The sequence below is a fragment of the Lygodium microphyllum genome, chromosome 22 (genome assembly GCF_053477565.2).
Source record: "Lygodium microphyllum isolate KBCC chromosome 22, Lygodium_microphyllum_v1.1.10, whole genome shotgun sequence".
Classification (NCBI taxonomy): Eukaryota; Viridiplantae; Streptophyta; class Polypodiopsida; order Schizaeales; family Lygodiaceae; genus Lygodium; species Lygodium microphyllum.
Window position 1 is genome coordinate 27703729 of NC_141156.1, and position 8129 is coordinate 27711857.

Sequence of the window (8129 nt, forward strand, 5' to 3'; positions counted from 1 at the left end):
TGTTAGAAATGACTTTCATTCATAGGAGGGCTTAAGGCCGGCGGGTGGTTGGGTTTTGCTGGAGGCTATGCTGCTGCAGTCAGCTAGGTTGTGGAGCGGCGGGTTGAGTTGGTTGGATGATGCCACTTGTGGTGATGGCCGTTGTTTGGGCCAATAGGCGTGTGCGGCACTCTTGGGTTGACACGTAGAGGGGTCGGATGAGTGGGGTGAGCCCTGTGATTCATGGTCTTGAGGCATCGGGGGACAAGGGCTGATTAGACTTGAGGTCGACGTAGAACTAGTGCGTTTGATAGTTGGGATTTTAGGGATCCACAGCGAGGCATTCCCCTCATAGTAGCCTTGTGCACGCAGGAGGGTTTTAGGGACCCATATTTGTTTAATCACGCGGCACTTGCGATGATGGCGTCTTGGTTTCCTAGGTTTAGATTTGTAGGTCTTCTGCAGACATGCGCGTCTAGTTCTAGGCGGTTCTCGAGGCTGCTTAGGTACCCATTGCAAGTGAGGCTGTTGGGGTTTTGCTTTGGGTGCCGCGGGCCGCGGTTTATGGGGATCTGGGTGTGGTAGATATGCATGGCCCCCCTCCTTAGTCCTAGCTACGGCTGTTTCTATCGATGGCCTTGTGAGCGGTGATAGGGTTACGAGGCCCTTGCTGAAAGTCGTGACAATACGCACGTTGCCAATCGTTAAGTGGATACGTTGCAACTCATAATCAACATTGCAGTGGGTCTGCTTTTTAAAAGTTCGCCCAAGCAATGACTCTGTGCTTGCATCCATGGTATTTGGCAACATGTAAAACAGCATGGGGATAGTTTCAGACTCGATAGAAACGGCGACTCGGCATGTGCTGAGGATTGGGTAGGATTGAGCCCCGTATGGGCTTAATTTGGCTGTTGTGGGATGAAGTATTGGCGCGCCAAGTTGGATCCAATGCTCATGCGTTAAAACGTTAAAATCCGCCCCCTCATCAATGAGGGCGTCGAAGGAGCACGTATGCTTGGCAGTGATCGTGACACGGAGGTAGGCGGGTTCTACAGGTTCCTCCTCATTCTCGCAGATTTTCGTAATTGTGGCTACTCGTATTTTGACGGGTGGTTCTACCATTGGTGGCTGATGCAAGGGATGAGTGGGCGGATAGTACTTCTTGACCCGGCTGCCATTGAAGAAGCCCATTCCTTCACCATTCAGTGTTTCCAGCTCGACATTACCAGTTTGGCTAATTGCCCGGACCTTGAAGGGTCCGAGACCTCTGAATTTCATCTTTTGCTTATGTCCTTTAACTGAGTAGAGGAGCACTAGGTCACCCTGCTCGAACTCCCGTTGTTTAACATGTTTGTCAAACCAGCTTTTGCGTCGGGCTTTCTCACAGATAAGTGCGTGGGTGGCTAGAAGACGAGGCGTTCCAGCTCAACCAAGCGTTGCGTCCATGCTTCCTTCCCTTCCCATCGTTCTTGGAGCACTATCCTCAGGCTAGGGACGAAGAATTCTAATGGGAGAATGGCTTCAGTCCCATAGGTTAGCCTAAAAGGTGTTTGACCGACGGTCGTTTTATAAGCTGTTCGGTAGGCCCACAAGGCTGCCATCAACTTGTTATCCCAGTCGCTTCATGAGGCTGAGACCACTTTAGTTAGGACATTGATGAGAATTTTGTTGGTTGATTCCACCTGGCCATTAGCCTGAGGGTAGTATGGTGAGGATTTGTGATGGATGATGAGAAAGGTGGATAGGAGATGGGCTATCACTTAATTGATGAAGTGCGTCCCCTGGTCGCTAACCAGTTCGATGGGGCAACCAAAACGCGAGATTACTTGCTCCCATAAGAACTTGGCAATCGTCCTAGCATCATTTCTCCGCGTGGCTCTCGCCTCCGCCCATTTGGTGAGGTAATCCGTGGCCACCACGATGTACCTGGCTTGTGAGTATTGTGCCGACGGGGGTGATGGGTCCTATGAAGTCAATTCCCCATTTTTCGAAGGGTTGGAGAGCAATAACAGGGGTTAACTCCATCTGATCTTTACGAACCGGGACTTTTGTCCGTTGGCACTCGTCACAATGCTTGACGAATTGTGTAGCATTGCGGAAAAGTGTGGGCCACCATAGCTGGGACTGCAGCACCTTCTGTGCTGTCGTGTCTCTGCTAAAGTGTCCTCCTGCAATACCGTTGTGCGCCTCTGAGAGCACATCGTGCATCTCATGCTCACATACGCACCTACGTAGCAATCCGTCTTGCCCCAGCCTATAGAGCTGGCCTGCAATCAGCTGGTAGGGATGGATTTTCAGGATTAAGCGCCTAGGTCGTGCCCATTCTATTGGTCGTTTGGGAAACCCATGCTCAAGCACTTGGACTATGTCATCTGCCCAGTATGGTGTTAGATCGGCCCTGAATAGGTCTCCCTCGCTGGACAGATGGAATAAGTGGCTGTCCAGTAACTCGTCCATGATGTCTTGTCCAGCGGCTTCTCTTGTGGGTATACGGGACAAATGATCAGCCATGTAATGTTGTTTTCCCTTCCGCACCACCACGGAGAAGTCGAACTCTAGGAGCAGGAGAAGCCATCAAGCTATACGTCCTATAGTACAAGGTTTGTTCACTAAATAGAGCAGGGCTTGATGGTCTACGAAGAAGGTGAAGGGGGTGGCCAGTAGGTAATGCCGGAACTTCTTCAGGGCGAACACCATGGCTAATCCCTCCTTTTCCGTTGTCGAATAATTCATCTCTGTCTCGGTGAGTTGCCTGCTAGCAAAACTCACTGGGTAATCTAGGTTATGCTCACCAGGTTGGCACAACACTGCCCCCACTGCAAACTTAGAGGTGTCAATGTGTACGTGGAAAGTAATGGTCCAGTCTGGGGCTCGTAGAATAGGTGCCGTTGTTAGAGCCTTTTTCAATTCTTCGTACGCCCGTTGGCATGCTTCAGTCCACTCGAAGATAATTAGCAGTTTGTACAATGGCCTAGCAATCGGCGCGTAGTTCAGTACAAACCGCCGATAGTATCCTGTGTGACCTAAGAAGCATTGAACTCCCCTGTAATTACATGGGGGTGGAAGGTCCACGATAACTTTGACCTTTGAGAAATCCGTGGCAATGCCATTCTTTGACACCACATGTCCTAAGATGCATCCGTGCTTCACCCAAAACTAACATTTCAAGGGGTTCAGGGAGAGATGGTATAAGCGACACCATTCAAAGACCGCGCGGAGTTTGTCTAGATGTTCGATCCAGGTCGAATGGACACACAGGTCATTGACAAAGACCTCTAACTCCTTGCGAAGCATGTCCTTGAATATGGTGCACATGAGGCGTTGAAAGGTGGCGGGGGCATTGGTTAACCCGAAGGACATGACTACGTATGCAAAGACGCCCCACTCAGTGGCGAAGGCGGTCTTGTGCCTGTCTGCAGGATGCACTTGCACTTGATTGTACCCCGAGAAGCCATCCAGGAAACTATAGGCTTCCTTACCTGCCACTTCTCAAGCATGTGCTCGATGTACGGTAAGGGGTAGTTGTCTCTCTTTGTAGCAGCGTTCACCTTCTTGTAATTGACGCACACTCGAATCTTGCCGTTTTTCTTCATCACAATGACTATGGGTGACACCCAGTATGTGTGCTCAATTTCATAAATGAATCCAGCTCTCATCAGCTTGTCGATTTCCTCCTTGACAGCATGAGCGTGCTTTGGATTCATGGGGTACGGTCGCTGCTTGACCGGCGTTGCATCTGTTGTCATGGGTATGTTATGAGTCACAACACTCGGATCTACCCCTCGTAGCTCATCTAAGGACCAAGCAAATACATCCATGTACTCCTGCAAAAGAGTGATAAGAGTGGACTCTTCTTCAGTGGTGGTCAAGTCCTCAGCAATGAACACTGGTCGGGGTACTTCCCCTTCCAGGGCTAGGTTTACCTCCTTGACCTTGGCTGGCCCTTTAATTGGTTCGCTGGTTTGCCCTTGGCACTTGGCACTTAGCAAAACCACTACTCTGTCCCCTCTTTTGAATTTAGAAAAGCGTTTAGGGAGGTCTTGCGGCTTCCTTTGTTCCTCTGATCGTGCATCCTTGGGACGCTTAGCCTCATCCTGCCGCAACCGTCTGCGCCTCAGGTGGACAGGTAAGTCCCCCTTCGTGCATCTGGTCATGGGTGGCCTAGGGATTTCTGGGTCACTATCCGAAGTAACTTCCGACTCAGAGTTAAACCCCCCATTTTCACTAGAGGAGGTGGTCTCCCCTGGCAGCCGCAGTTCTGATGGCGATTCGATTCTAAGCAGTGATGTCGTTCCTGGTTGGGCTAGGCCAACTTGCTCAAGGTCTACTGCTCCCATCCGTTCCAACCAAGCATGATCACATTTCGTACACATAACTCCTTGGTCCAGTCTAAGGGCCTGTCTCGTCTGCGGCTTAGCATCTGCTTGGATTTGCTCAATTTCTCGCCCTTCGGTGTCGTATTCTATGGTATCTACCTCACCCTTACTTTCATCATCGAAGGATTGAAAATCTTTGTATTCATCACAGAAATCTTTATCGCTCGACTGCTCATCGTCCCCCAAGGCCTGCTCTGCCTCGTCTTGTTGGTCGGGAACCAAAGCCCAGTTATACCTGAGGTTCAGTTCATGTACCCTGGTTCACTTCCACTCGGACTCTTCCAAGAGGTCCTGGAGTGGCTTGAGATTGGTGGCTACGTTGCCTGCCAGTCGGTCCGTTAAGTGCTCCAGTATTCCCTGGAGTTCCCTCTTGTTGGTGGGCACTTGGAAGATGACAGGCTTAGGCCCTTCATGGAGGCTTGCTGCCATCATGTAGACAGGTGTAGGGAGTGTTTCTTTTGGCTTGCCAATGGTTTTGACCGCCTGCTCATACGCCTCATGGTCTGAGAATGGCAGGTCAAGTGTAGCGAGAATGTGTATCCAATCCCGCTCATCCTCTGGGCATGGGATATACTTAGTTAAGGACCCATAGGGTTCCTTGTCCTGAGTGTTCCCCTTGAGCATAGTAGAGATGGCATCTAGGTCGACTGGCGAGGTCTTCCAAGTGTCCATCTCTATTCTCACGGCGTCAATTCGGTTGCCAAGGAAGATCAGGCTGTTACCCCAATCTTCGATAACTCTAGCATTGCGCATCTAGGGTCGACCCAATAGGATATCATAGTCCGCTCCCTTCATGACTATAAAGTCGACAGAGAGCTGGACTCCTGCAATCTTTACTGGCCAATTCTTCAAGACCTCGAATGGCTTCACTCGCATACCGTTTGCTAGCGTGACATTAAACCGCGCAGCTTCGACAGGCGGGTTTTCCCATGTCTGCAGCACTGCGTGGCTAAGCACGCTGACCCCAGCTCCTGTGTCTACAATTCCCTTCCTCGTTGCGTCTCCCAGGGCTAGGACCGGCAGGACTGTGTGCATCTCCGAGCCCTCCTAGAAGGCGTTGACGTGCAAGGATTTAGGCCCGAAGTGTAGCGTCAGACTCGGCAATTGTGTTTCCGCATCCTGGTCTTGAGGATCTGCCGGGGCCAGCTCTTGAGGTCCCTCGACCCACTGCTTGAGGTCTTGCCATAGGGTAGGGTGATGCTTAAGCAGATCTCCCAGGCCAAACGTTACTGGGGTGGTCACTAGCATGGTCACGAGATTGCTAAACACTCGTCCTTCCTTTAGTCTAGACTGTCTGGGCCAATGGCCGCGGTTGATCTGCAGCTCTGTTGCGTCTAGGCTTGGCCTCAATGGCACTGCTTGTGGATAGTAGCCTCGGCCATCTTGAGGCGGTGATATTGGCGTGCTTATGCTAGAGAGATCATCGATCTCGTCCTCCGTGATGGGTTCAATATCCTTGAGGTGTTGTTGAGCCTCCCTCACCCATTTCTTCACCTTCTCTATGGCCTCTAATTGCCGCTTGGGGTGTGGGTATTCCCCTACCTTAGCGCTTCCCCTTTGGGCTGTTTTAGGGGCTGAAGTCTCTGCCTCCACGTCTGAGACTTTCTTCCCATGAGGTAAGGTCGTAATACTGTCAGTTTTTAGTGCGACCTTAGCCTCCGGTCTCTTCTTCTTCCGCCTACGACTTTTCTTTCCTACTGAGGTTGCGTCAAGATTGCTAGGTCCTGGCAGAGAGATGCCGGCCTACTTCGTTTGTGCTCGGGTCATAACTCGCAAGGGAATAGGTGTGGCCTCCCCATCGGGGTTTTCAACACCGAACAGCCCTAATGGGATGGATGGCAAATTAGCTGAACTAGAGGGCGACTTCCATTTTGGGCAGTCTATGAAAAGATGGGTGATTCCGCACTCTACGCACCTTTGGTCAGCTTTGTCCCTGTTTTGCTGCTCTCTTTTGAGGCAGCGCGATGAGACATGACTGGGATGTCCACAAGTCCAATAGGTGATCGGATCCTGTGGCTGCCCTCCTAGGCCTCTACCCCGTCCTCGTCCTAATGCCATAACCGGTACAGGTCGGTAATCCATGAGGACCGCATTGCCCTTGTCGTCATGCGAGACGTAAGGGTATAGGTAGGTTTCTTCGTCACTAGGCTCCTCTACGTAGTGTACGGGAGTGTCGCTCGGTGGGTGGGTCACATAGGGACCAGGCGGCCTCGGAATGCCAGTGGGATTTATGTCGAGCCTAGGGACAGCTGGTTTCATATCGTTAGGTGCAGGTAGGGCTAGCAGGGCTCCCCGTCCGAAGAATGGCTGTGGCCTGTTAGCCGGATAAGGCTGGCCGTAGGGTTGCGTGTATGGTAGTCTTCATGGTAGTCTACAGTGTGCGGCATCGTGACCGAACCTACCGCAGTTAGCGCAGGGTCTTGACACTCTGCTGGCAGGTGGTTTCCTCCACAGTACACGCACTGGACGTGCGGACGCGTCGGTCGCCTCAATATGTCTTGTATTTTGGCCAATTCTGTCTTAGCCTCGGCCAAGCCGTGGTTCGTCTTGATGGTCTTTCCCTTATCTTGGGATGATGGGTTTGATCGCTCGCTAGAGGTTGACGTTCGCTCTAAACTCCGTGGGTTGGTTTCTTCTAGGTTTGAGCTCTTGGAGCTCCGCTCTTTCAGCTGGTCATCAACCCTGATGGCTTCCTCAAAAACCCTAGCCACCACGTCTCGTTGCAAGCTTGAGTTGCCTGCCAGTGCCTTGTACAATTCCTCATCTCGAATCCCGCTGATGAATATGGTCGATACTGCCCTGTCAGCCGGTCTCTCGCCTAAGGGGATTCTTTTAAGGAGGCTTCTCACGTGGGTCACATAGTCACGGATGCCCTCCTTCTCCTTCTGCTTGACGTTCATCAGGCGTACTAGCAGGTTGTCAGAGTATCCGGGTTTGGCAAACCTCTTGACAAAAATGTCCTTGAGGTTATTGAAGTTGGCTCGTTCTATGGTGTCCAGGCTTCTATACCACGTCCTACCCTTATCGCTTAAGCAAAGTCCGAATGCTTGCGAATGTTGAGTCTGGTCGTTGAGGCCACTGGCCTCGCAGACTTGCTCAAACTGCTCAACGAAGCTGTACGGGTTGTCAGGTGGCTGGTACTTGTCGAGTTGCTTGGCGATAAAAGGTATTTTGGCTTGGCTCTTTGAGCCCTGGTTTGCCCCCAGCCCTGCAAATAGCGATGTTGCTAGCGCAGTGGCACTCTGTTCTACTGCGGTGTTATCGAGCAGCCGTTTCATAAGGAGCTCGCCCAGCGTCAGGTCTTCCTCTAGTGCTCTTTCCTGGTGTCCAGTTCCGGCCAGCCAAGTTCAGCACTCGCTGCACCTCATGCAGCTCCATGCTTTGCCTTAGGCTCCTGGCTTGTTGGTCCCTATTATACTCGGCTATGCCCTGCAATGCCTTGCGGGCTAGCCTTCTCTCCTCCTCTAGGTCCGCAATGATTGCATCTGCCGTCCTGCCACGGTGCTTGTACCGGGCATGCGCATCGTAACTGCTCACCATCTGCTGTATAGCGTCTGGGAATGCGCTCACATCGAGCTCCCCTGTAAATCGATGGTCTGAGCCTCCCTCTGTCATGGTTGAATTCTTGCACCCGGTCGTGAGTCAGATCCTTGTCATTGACGCTCCTTGCTTGATCCTACCCTACGCTTCGCACGTTTGCCTATACCTTGGGTCTTCTCCTAGTGGTGGGTTTTTTTGGGAGATTTATCTGAGTGAGTTCCTTTAATTTTTGAA